The 12,924-nt window shown below is 41.1% G+C and overlaps 1 long non-coding RNA gene across 4 annotated transcripts in view; it reads left to right on the forward strand.

Annotated features, from left to right (window-relative positions):
* Positions 1-12,924, forward strand: part of LOC105746862 (uncharacterized) — a 57,782-nt gene that overhangs the window by 11,815 nt on the left and 33,043 nt on the right. Inside the window, exon 4 of one of the 4 annotated variants that reach the window (XR_011650319.1) lies at positions 5,260-5,486. The exons of the other annotated variants lie outside the window; for them this stretch is intronic. This is a non-coding gene — a long non-coding RNA (uncharacterized lncRNA). The remainder of the gene's footprint in view (positions 1-5,259; positions 5,487-12,924) is intronic. 4 annotated transcript variants of the gene reach the window in all.

Here is a 12,924-nt window from a genome sequence, read left to right on the forward strand (position 1 = left end):
AAGGATGGAAAAATTCAAGAAATTGTATACCAAGTAAGGAAAAGGCACTCAGAGAGATGAAACAAATGAATGGATTCATCTTTTTTTTTTTTTTTTAAGACTCAATCCATTTAATATCAATGAATTCCTAATTTTTTTTTAAGATTTTATTTTTTATTTATTTCTCTCCCCTTCTCCCCACCCAGTTTTCTGCTCTCTGTGTCCATTCGCTGTGTGTTCTTCTGTGTCCACTTGTATTCTTGTTGGCAGCACTGGAAATCTGTGTCTCTTTTTTGTTGGATCATCTTGCTGCATCAGCTCTCCATATGTGCAGTGCCACTCCTGAGCAGGCTGCACTTTTTTCGTGTGGGGCAGCTCTCCTTACAGGGCACACTCCTTGCGTGTGGGGCTCCCCTGCATGGGAGACGCTCCTGCATGGCATGATACTCCTTGCACGCATCAGCACTGCACGTGGGCCAGCTCACCACACAGTTCAGGAGGCCCTGGGTTTGAACCCTGGACCTCCCATGTGGTAGATGGATGCTCTATCAGTTGAGCCAAATCTGCTTCCCTGAATTGCTAATTTTCTAGCATGGTTTATATAAGTTATTTTTTTTAACGAATCAATTTTATTGATAAATATTAATAAAACATACAATTCATCCAAAGTGTATAATGTTATTTTGGTTACTCACATAGTTGTGCATTCATCTCCTCAATCATTAGAGCATTTTCATGCTCTACTGAGCATAAAGATGTTAAACCTTTTTGAGTAATGATTAAAGAGCACTGTCAAAACATTACTACCAACCAAAGTATTTTCCCCCCAACCCACCCTATTATTATTATTATTATCTTTATGGTATTTATATGTGAACATACATAAACAATAAGTATATAGTAAAAGTTGTGAACTTACAAAGCAAACATGAATAACATCATACAGGTGTCCCATACATCAACTCTTCATCAACAGATGGCATTGTCGTGAGACGTTTGTTACAAATTATGAGAGAATATTATCAAAATCTTACTACTAATTATAGTCCTTATCTTACATTTAGTGTGTTTTCCCCCAACCCACCCTATTATTATTTTTTAAATATATTTTTTATGACAAAAGTTGTAAACTTATAAAACAATCATGTACATGTGCAGAATTCCCAAACAACACCCATCTATCAACATACCACACTGTGGTGGAACATTTGTTATAGATAAGATAATATCATCTGATTTTTACCATGTCCATAGTGTACATTTGGCTAACATTTTCCATACTGCCCCACTATCAACACAGTACATCTTTGGCATAGATGCAAGAATATTATCACTGCTAACCACAGTGCATAGGTCACTCCGGCTGCACCTCTCCCATGTCTCTCCATAATCCCACTACCCTGCAGTGGTGGTGTACATTTGCTCTAGTTCATAAAGGACACTCTTGCATCTGTACCATCAACCACAGTTCCCATCTACCTCTTGGTTCACTGTGCTATTCAGTTCCTAGATTATTCTCTAGCATTCTGTTAATTGGCATTTACATACTTAGACTACCATTTTCAGCTACATCGCCATTTATAAACTAGTTGTCATTATTTGTTACCGTCCATTCTGTACATTTCCACACTTTTTACAGTAAAGCTAATTAAAACTTCTACATACATTAAACATCTGTAGTCCTTCTAAGTCCTCCTCTTGTCTCCTTTAAGAATCCACCACCTACCACAAGGTCTTGAAGATATTTACCTATAATGTCTTCTAGAAACTTTATGGTTATTGCTTTTATTTTTAGGTTTTTGATCCATTTTGAGTTAATTTTTGAATAAGGTGTGAGATAGGGGTCCTCTTCTTTCGGCTGTGGATATCCTTCTTTCAGCACCAGTTGTTGGATGAACTATTCTGCCTGAACTGTGTGGTTTTGACAGGCTAGTCAAAAATCACTTGACCATACACATGAGGGTTTGTTTCTGAACCATCAGTTTAGTTCCATTGGTCTATGTGTGTGTCTTTATGCCAGTACCATGTTGTTTTTACAACTATAGCTATGTAATATGATTTAAAGTCTGATGATGAAGGTTTGCTTTTCCTTTTTATGTTTCTGGCTACTCAGGACCCCTTACCCTTCCAAATAAATTTGATAATTGTGTTTTCAATTTTTTTTTTTTAATGCTGCTGGACTTTTTATTGGGATTGCATTGAATCTGTATATCAATTTGAGTAGAATTGACATCTTAATGATATTTAATCTTCCAATCCATGAGCATGGAATGTTCTTCCAGTTATTTAGGCCTTTTTTGATTACTTTTAACATTGAGTTGAAGTTTTCTGAATACAAGTGCTTTACATTGCTGATTAAGTTTATTCCTGACTATTTGAGTTTTATCTGTCATATTTTATTTTCACCACTCTTTTGACACTTTTAGTTACTTTTTTTTTTTAAGATTTATTTTTTAAATTTCTTTCTTTCCCCTCCCCCCCCAACCTCAGTTGCCTGCTCTCTGTTTCCTTTTGCTGTGTGTTCTGTGACCACTTCTATTCTTATCAGCGGCACCGGGAATCTGTGTTTCTTTTTGTTGCATCATCTTGTTTTGTTAGCTCTCCGTGTGTGCCGTGCTATTCTTGGGCAGGCTGCACTTTCTTTCGCGCTGGGTGGCTTTCCTTACGGGATGCACTCCTTGTGCGTGGGGCTCCCCTATGCGGGGGACACCCCTGAGTGGCACAGCACTCCTTGTGCACATCAGCACTGTGCATGGGCCAACTCCACACGGGTCAAGGAGGCCCGGGGTTTGAACTGTGGACCTCCCATGTGGTAGGTGGATGCCCTATCCATTGGACCAAGTCTGCTTCCCTTTAGTTACTTTTATTGATATAATCTTCATTTCTAGACTCTCTTCCAGGCCTCTCTGTCCTGTCTTTTCTTTTCAGGCTCTAGTATATCCTTTAGTATTTCCTGAAAATCTAGTCTTTTGGTTAGAAAATTCTGTTTATCTGAATATTCTAATCTCACCCTCATTTTTGAAAGACAGTCTTGCTGGATATAAGATTCTTGACTAGAAGTTTTTTTCTTATAGTATCTTAAATATATCAGACCACTGTTTTCTTGCCTCGATGGTTTCTAGTGAGAAATCAGCACTTAATCTTATTGGGTATCCCTTATATGTTATGCATTGCTTTTCTCTTTCTGCTCTCAGAATTCTCTTTGCCTGGCATTTGACATTTTGATTAGTATGTGTCTCAGAGTTGGTCTATTTGGATTTTTTCATACATTGTGCTTCTTGGACATGGATATCTATGCCCTTCAATAGGGTTGGGAAATTTTCTACTGTTATTTCTTCAAATATTCCTTCTGCCCCCTTTCCCTTCTCTTCTCCTTCTGGGATACCCATGACACATATGTTTGCATACCATTTGCTGTCATTTAGTTCCCTGAGACCTTGTTCAATTTTTTCCATTCTTTTCTTCATCTGTTCTTTTGTCTATTCACTTTCAAAGGCCATTTCTTCACGCTCACCAATCCTTTCTTCTTTCTCTTCAAATCTGCTATTATATGATTCCAATTTTTTAAAAATTTCATTTCTTGCACCTTTCATTCCCATAAGATCTGCTATTTTTCCATGTATGCTTTCAAATTTTTCTTTGTGCTCATCCAATGTCTTTTTACTGTCCTTTATGTTTTTAGCCATCTCATTGAATTTATAAGGTTTGTACATCTATGATTAGTTGTTTCAACTCCTTTATGTCATCTGGAGGCTTATCTTATTCCTTTAACTGGGCCATGTCTTCCTGTTTCTTGCTGTGGATTGTAATTTTTTGTTGGTGTCTTGGCATCTGGCTTACTGGAGTATTTATTCTGGGTGCAGTCTTTCTCTTTAGTTTAGGGCTTCCTGCCCTGTCTCCCTTGCTGGTTGTGCAGTAGGAGCCAAGGATATAGTTGGTGCTATAAGCTGTGGAGGCTCAAGCTGCCCTCATTGCCCCAGGGACAAATGAAGCTTCCCAATTTTCTCCTTTGCCAGGGGTAGGGACAGAGTCACAGCTGTGTGGAATAATCCAGTTCATACAGGCCTAGACTGTAGTTGTCCAGAGAGACTGATGATGCTTCATGCCCCTTTCTCCCCTGCCTAGGATAGGGATAGATCTGCAGGTGTGGGCAGCAGTCTATGCAGTGCAGGTCCAAGATGACTACAGTTGCCCCAGTAGACGTCTGATTATTCAGTCTTTGCCAGCCAAAGATACCTGCAGTTACCTGGATAGGCTGATGCAGGGCCCACCAGCCTCCTCCCTGCCAGAGGTGGGGCTGAAGTCTTGCCTAGGGCTGCAGGCTGATCTGGGTGAAAGAAATTGTTTCCTACCCTCACTGTGATTTTCGGTCAGCTGGGCTTCCCCTCATGCTGGGGACAGAGTCAAAATGGCAGCCACCAGCCTTTTTCCTACTTGGGCAGATTCATACCCTAGCTGTTCCTAGGGTTACCCCTTAGCCAACTGAGTCTATCAATCAGTAGCTGAAATCGGTGACCAATCGTTTTCTCCTCCCCTGTTTTTGGGAAATGGAGCTTCTAATTCCAGTCACAGATTAGCTCCTGAGGTGGCCTGCACTGCTGAAGTAGGACAATCACTGGCCTCCGTGGCTTGGACAGTAGTTTCCCAGAGAGGCTGACACAGGTTTCTCCAGCTTCCTTCCTGCCGGAGGTGGGGCTGGGGCCTAGGCTGGAGCTGCAATCTGATCTGGATGTGAAGAAGCAGTCCCCACCAGCACTGGGATTTTCAGTCAGCCCCACTTCCTCTCATGCTAGTTATGGAATTAAGATGGCAGCTACTGGCCTCTTTCTGACTTGGACAGGCTCAAACTTTAACTGTTCTTAGGATTATACTTTAGTCCGCTTAATTTACTCATCAGTAGCTGAAAGTGGTGCGTAACCATCTCTTCCTCCCCTGTTTTTGGGAAGTGGAGCTTTCAATTCCTGCTGCAGAACAGTTCCTGAGGCGGCTTGTGCTTCCAGTGGAGAATGGGCACTGGCCTCTGTGGTGTGGAGTGCTCTACTTATGAACCTTCTCTGCAGATGGGCAGTTTCCTCCTTCCATTCCTTCAAGTGTGTTGCAGGATGCTCTTCTGGCCTCCTGGAGCCCCCAGACAGGTGCTTCAGCTAGCTCCAGAGAGCTCTGGGTGTTTGCTAACTGCCCTGTAGCAGGAGCTGACTCTGCGAGCTCATTACTCTGCTGCCATCTTGCTGGTTTTCTCTGAGTTGGAGGGTTTTTAATGTTGGAGTTTTGATGTTGCAGTTTGATGCTGAAGTCTTAAGCTAGAGCCCCAGGAAGTAAGCTCACAGAGGAGAGAGAAGCAAGCCCCAGGAAGAGAGGAACTCTGAGCCCAGAAAGAAGCAAGCCCTGGGAAGAAAGGAACCCTGAGCCCAGAGAGAAGCAAGACCTGGGAAGATAGGAACCCAGGAAGCCTGAACCCTGGCAGACATCGGCAGCCATCTTGCTCCAACACGTGGAAATAGACTTTGGTGAGGGAGGTAACCTGTGCTTTATGGCCTGGTATCTGTAAGCTCCTACCCCAAATAAATACCCTTCATAAAAGCCAACAGGCTTCAGATATTTTACATCAGCACCTATTTGGCTGACTGATACATTTCCCTTGATTTTATATCTTAATGTAGTCTTTTTTGTTTAATAACTTTTTTTTTTAGGATTTATTTATTTATTTCTCCCCCCTCCCTCCATTGTCTGCTCTCTGTGCCCATTTGTTGTGTGTTCTCCTGTATCTGCTTGTTTTCTCATTAGGCAGCTCTGGGAACTGATCCTGGAACCTTCCGGAGTAGGAGAGAGTTGATCATTCTCTTACACCACCTCAGCTCCCTGTTCTGCTGACTCTTCTTGTCTCTCTGCTGTGTCTCTTTTTGTTGTGTCGTCTTGCTGTGTCAGCTCTCTGCATTGGCTGGCACTCCCTCCTGTGCAGCAAGGTACTCCTGCACGGGGTGGCTCTCCTGTCTGGGGCAGCACTCTGTGTGGGCTGGCACTTTGTGTGGCCTGGCTTATTGCGTGGGCCAGCTTGCCTTCACCAGGAGGCCCTGGGTATCAAACCCTGGACATCCTATATGGCAGACAGGAGCTCAATTGTTTGAGCCACATCTGCTTCCCTTAATGTAGTCTTATTATGAGACAAGGAAGAAGGAAGAAAGAGGAGAGATAGGCCAAAGTCAAAGGAATTCAACTCAACTAACATTTTTACCAAATTGCTCACCTGTTTAAAAGCAACAGCAGCAAAGTGTAGACAGAGAGAAAGGATTGTGGGAAGATGGCAGAGTAGGAAGTCCTAGGAATCAGTCTGGCCACCAAAACAACTATTGAACTGGAAGGAACTGTCTGAATCAACTATTTTGAGGCTCCAGTAGTATGGTGGAATACTGTGCAGCATCCAGGGAGGAGCAGGGGGAAGTGGCTGGTAAATTGTGATAAATACTGGTGAGTTTTACCATCCCTGCAGCAGCTATCATCTCCCATCCCCCAGCCTAGAGGCAGGCAGCAGTGGAGTGTGGAGCTTGGGCTGCTGGCACATCTTGCTGGTGCCAGGGTGGGACATAAAGATCTAGTCTTGGGAAGTTAATGCTTGTATTGTACAGAGTTTCTATTTGGGTTGATCGTAAACTTTTGATAATGGGATGGTGGTACAGTATTATGAATGTAATTGACAGCACTGAATTATATATTTGAAAGTGGTTAAAAGGGGAAATTTTAGGTTGTATATATATTACTAGAATAAAAATTAAAACAGCCAAACATAGGATAGTACAGCACAAACAGTGAACCCTACTGTAAATGATGGACTATAGCTAATAGAACAATTATAGAAACAGCTCTCATGAATTATAACAAATGTACCACACTAATGCAAGGTGTTACGAATAGTGTGGAATATGGGAACTCTCTTTATCATACATGATTTTTCTGTAAATCTGCAACTTCTCAAAAAAAAATCAGTCAACACATTAGAAAAAAGACCCAGTCCTCCAAACTCCAGGGATGTGTGGTCTAATTGCTAATCGCTACTTCTGGTCAGTTATGACCAACCATATGCTATTTACAAGAAACTAGCTTAAATCCAAAGACATAAGTAGGTTGAAAGTGAAAGGATGGAAAAAAATATTCCATGCAAGTAGTAACCAAGAGAGCTTGGGCAGCTATAGTAATATCAGATAAAATAGACTTTAAGACAAAAGCTGTTATGAGGGACAAAGAAAGTTATTATACACTGATAAAGGAGATTAATTCAACAAGAAGATGTAACAATTATAAATATACATGCACATAACAGCAAAGCCCAAAAATATATGATGTGAATATTGACAGATTTGATGGGAGAAATAGATGATGCTACATTAATAGTAGGAGATTTCAATACACCACTTTAAGAAATGGATAGAGGGAAGTGGACTTGTCTCAATGGATAGAGCATCTGCCTACCACATGGGAGGTCCACGGTTCCAATCCAGGGCCTCCTTGACCTGTGTGGAGCTGGCCCGCGTGCAGTGCTGATGCGCGCAAGGAGTGCCATGCCACGCAGGGGTGTCTCCTGCGTAGGGCAGCCCTGTGTGCAAGGAATGTGCCCCATAAGAAGAGCTGCCAAGCACGAAAGAAAGTGCAGCCTGCCCAGGAGTGGCACTGCACACACGGAGAGCTGACACAGCAAGATGACACAACAAAAAGAAACACAGATTCCCAGTGCTGCTGACAAGAATAGAAGTGGACACAGAAAAACACACAGTGAATGGACACAGAGAACAGACAACTGGGGCGGGGCGGGGTGGGGGGAAGGGGAGAGAAATAAATTTTAAAAAATTAAATTAAAAAATGGATAGAACATCTAACAGAAAACAACAAGGAAATAGAAGACTTGAATGAAACTATAAACCAGGGAAGCAGACTTGGACCAGTGGTTAGGGCGTCCGCCTACCACATGGGAGGTACGTGGTTCAAACCCTGGGCCTCCTTGACCCGTGTGGAGCTGGCCCATGCGCAGTGCTGATGCGCACAAGGAGTGCCCTGCCACGCAGGTGTGTACCCCACGTAGGGGAGCCCCACACGCAAGGAGTGTGCCCTGTAAGGAGAGCTGCCCAGTGCGAAAGAAAGTGCAGCCTGCCAAAGAACGGCACCGCATACACGGAGAGCTGACACAACAAGGTGACGCAACAAAAAGAAACAGATTCCCATGCCGCTGACAACAACAGAAGCGGACAAAGAAGAACACGCAGCAAATAGACACAGAGAACAGACAATTGTGGGGGGGGAGGGAGAAATAAAATAAAAATAAATAAATCTTTTAAAAAACCCCACTATAAACCAGCTAGACCTGGTTTGTATGGAATACTTCACCCAACACTCTTCTCTAGAGCAGATGGATCATTCTCCAGGAAAGACCATATTTTAGATCACAAAACTAGTCTAAATAAGTTTAAAATTTTTTAATTCTTACAATGTATCTTTTCCAACCACAGAGGAATGAAGCTAGAAATCAATAACAGGGAGAAATGGAAAATTCACAATATGAGGAAATTAAGCAATATGTTCTTTTATTTTTTTTAACAATGTGTTCTTAAACACCAGAGGGTCAAAGAAGAAATCATAAAGGAAATAAGGAAATACCTTGAGGCAAATGAAAATGAAAACACAACATGCCAAAATAGCAAAGGCAGTGGTGAGAGGGAAATTTAGATTTCTAATGCTTACATTAAAAATGAAGAAAAATCTCAGATCAGAGACCTAACTGCAAAACTGAAGGATCTAAAAAAGAAGAGCAAACTAAACCCAAAGCAAGTAGAAGGAAGGAAATAAAAATGGGAGCAGAAATAAATGAAAAAGAAAAAAGAAAAAAAAAACCACACAAAACAATAGAATCAACAAAACCAAAAGTTGGTTCTTTGAAAAGATCAATATTATCAACAAACCTTCAGCTAGACTGAAAAAGCAAAAGAGAGGACACAACTAAAATCATAAATGAAAGGGGGACATTACATTGACCCCATAGAAATAAGAAGGACTATAAAAAGATACTATGCACAACTATAGGCCAGTAAATTAGATAACCTAGATGAAATGGACAAAGTCCTAGAAACACACAAACTACCTACACTGGCTCAGGAAGAAATGGAAGACCTCAACAGAGTAATAACTAGTAAAGAGATTGAATAAGTAATCAAAAACCTCCCAAAGAGAAAAAAAGCCCAGGGCCAGATGGCTACACAGGTGAATTTTACCAATCAATCCAAGGAAAATTAGCACCAATCCTGCTTAAACTCATCTGAAAAATTGAAGAGGAGGAAACAAAACATAACTCCTACGAGATGAGCATCACCCTCATACCAAAGCCAGATAAAGATACCATAAGAAAGCATAATTACAGACCCAAATCTCTTATGAATGTAGATGCAAAAATTCACAATAAAATACTAACAAACTGCACTCAACAGCATTTTTTTTTTAAGTACTAGGACTGGGGATTGAACCTGGAACCTTATGTGTGGGAGGCTGGTGCTCAACCACTGAGCTATATCAGCTCCCTTCCAACAGTATGTTAAAATAATTATACACCATGATCAAGTGGGATTTATCCCTGGTATGCAAAGTTGGTTTAACATAAGAAAATCAATTAATGTAATACACATGAACAGAATGGAGGAAAAAAAACCCCCCAGTCATCTCAATTGATGCAGAAAAGGCACTTGATAAAATACAGCACCTTTTCTTGATAAAAACAGAACACTAGGAATTGAAGGAAACTTCCTCAACATGATATAGGGTAGGGGTTCTTAACAAGAGGTCTGTGATCTTGAATTTAAATTAAAAAAAAACCATTCTTATGGGGATGTGTTGGTGCTGTGGCCTTAGTAAGGGGTCCGTGGTTTTTACCTGACTGGCAAAGGGGTCCATGGTACAAAGAAGTTTAAGAACCCCTGATTTAGGGCATATATGAAAAGCCCACAGCCAACATCCTACTTAATGGTGAAAGACCGAAAGCTTTCCCTCTAATATCAGGAACGAGACAAGGATGCCCACTGTCACTACTGTTATTCAACATTGTACTGGAAGTTCCTTTTTTTTTTTAAGGAGGTACCAGGGATTGAACTCAGAACTTCATACATGGGAAGCAGAGGCTCAGCCACTGAGCTACATCTGCTCCCCAATGTGAGTTGTTTGTGTGTGTGTGTGTGTTTTTAGGAGGTACCGGGGATCAGACCCGGATTGTACATGGGAAGCAGGCCCTCAACCACTTGAGCTACATCTCCCCAATACTGGACATTCTTGCCAGAGCAATTAGGCAAGAAAAGAAATAAAAGGCATCCAAATTGGAAAGGAAGAAATAAAACTTTCCCTATTTGCAGATTATATGATCCTATATATAGAAAATCCTGAAAAATCCACAACAAAGCTCCTAGAGCTAATAAATGAATTCAGTAAAGTGGCAGGGTACAAGATCAACACCCCAAAATCAAATTCTGTATATAAGCAATGAACAATCAGAAGAAGAAATCCATTTATAATAGCAACTAAAAGAATCTAACTAGGAATAAATCTAACGAAGGATGTAGAGGACTTGTACACAGTAAAGTACAAAACATAGCTAAAAGAAATTAAAGAAGACATAAATAAATGGAAGGACATTTTGTGTTAATGGACTGGAAGACTACATATAGTTAAGATGTCAGTTCTACCCAAACCTATTTACAGATTCAGCATAATCTCAATAAAAATCCCAACAGCCTTCTTTACAGAAATGGAAAAGCTGACCATAAAATTTATGTGGAAGAATAGGCAAAGCCATCTTGAAAAAGAAGGACAAAGTTGGAGGACTCACTTCTTGATTTAAAACTTATTACATGTACAACATTGTGATTATAGTAAAAGCCACTGATTATATACTTGGATAGAATAGCCAGAACAACAGCTATGTACAGTGGAGGAAGCATAGAGAGATGAGAGGTGAGGAATTTTCTTGTTTGTTTCTTTGTCTGTTTTTTTGTTTATTATTAATATTGAAATAATGAAAATGCTCTAATAATGATTGAAGTGATGAACAAACGACTATGTAATTATAGTGATTACCATTGATTGTACACCTTGGAGGAATTGTATGCTTTATTAATATGTATCAATAAAATTGATTAAAAATTTAAAAATTTTTTAAATAAAAAAAATAAAGTGATAGAAAAACAAAACAAAAACTTATTATAGAGCCACAGTAAGTAATCAAGACAGCATGGTAATGGCACAGTGACAATAGACAAATGGAATCTGAGCATTCTGAAGTCAGGCCTTACGTTTATGACCAACTGATTTTTGACAAGGGTGCCAAGTCCACTCACTTGGGAAAGAATAAGCTCTTCAATAAATAGTGCTGGGAAAACTGGATGTCTATATGGGAAAGAATGAAGGTGGACCTCTACCTCATACCATATGCAAAAATCAAGTAAAAATGGATCATAGACCTAAATATTAGAAGCAGAACTATAAAACTCCTATAAGAAAACATAGGGAAGCATCTTCAGGATCTTATGTTAGGCAATGGTTTCTTAGACTTTTCACCCAAAGTCCAGCAACAAAAGAAAAAGTAGATAAATGGGACCTATTCAAAAATAAAAACATTTATGCATCAAAGGACTTTATCATTAAAGTAAAAAAGACAACCTATACAATGGGAGAAATATTTGGTAACCACTTATCCAATAAGGTTTGAATATCTAGATTATATAAAGAAATCCTACAACTTAACAACAAAAAATTAAACAGTGTGATTTAAAAATGGTCAAGGGAAACGGACTTTGGCCCAGTGGTTAGGGCGTCGGTCTACCACATGGGAGGTCCGCGGTTCACGCCCCGGGCCTCCTTGACCCGTGTGGAGCTGGCCATGCGCAGTGCTGATGCGCGCAAGGAGTGCCGTGCCATGCAGGGGTGTCCCCCGCGTAGGGGAGCCCCACGCGCAAGGAGTGCGCCCGTGAGGAAAGCCGCCCAACGTGAAAAGAAAGAGCAGCCTGCCCAGGAATGGCGCCGCCCACACTTCCCGTGCCGCTGACGACAACAGAAGCGGACAAAGAAACAAGACGCAGCAAATAGACACCAAGAACAGACAACCAGGGGAGGGGGGGAATTAAATAAATAAATAAATCTTTAAAAAAAATAAATAAATAAAAATAAAAATGGTCAAAAGACCTGAATAGATGTTTCTCCAAAGAAGATATACAAATGGCCAAAAAGCACACGAAAAGATGCCCAAGGGAAGCAGACTTGGCTCAATGGATAGGGAATCCTGCCTACCACAGGGGAGGTCCGCGGCTCAAACCCAGGGCCTCCTTGACCCGTGTGGAGCTGGCCCATGCGCAGTGCTGACGCACACAAGGAATGCCCTGCCACGCAGGGGTGTCCCCCGCATAGGGGAGCCCCACACGCAAGGAGTGCACCCCGTAAGGAGAGCCGCCCAGTGCGAAAGCAAGTTCAGCCTGCCCAAGAATGGCGCCACACCCATGGAGAGCTGACACAGCAAGATGACGCAACAAAAAGAGATACAGATCCCCGTGCTGCTGACAAGAATAGAGGTGGACACAAAAGAACACAGCGAATTGACACAGAGAGCAGACAACTGAGGAGGGGGGAAGGGAGAGAAATAAATACAAAATCTTAAAAAAAAAAAAAAGATGCCCAACATCATTAACTATTAGTAATATGCAAATTAAAACCATAATGATATACCATTTCACACCCACTAGAATGGCTACTGTTAAAAAAATGGAAAACTACAAGTGTCGAAGAGGATAGAATCATCATTGTTGGTGAGAGTGTAAAATGGTCGCAACTGCTATGGAAGACAGTTTGGCAGTTCCTTGGTAAGTTAAGTATAGAATTACCATATGACCCAGCATTCCTTTTCTAGGTATGTACCCCCCAAAATTGAAA

Source organism: Dasypus novemcinctus, chromosome 12 (genome assembly GCF_030445035.2).
Source record: "Dasypus novemcinctus isolate mDasNov1 chromosome 12, mDasNov1.1.hap2, whole genome shotgun sequence".
NCBI lineage: Eukaryota > Metazoa > Chordata > Mammalia > Cingulata > Dasypodidae > Dasypus > Dasypus novemcinctus.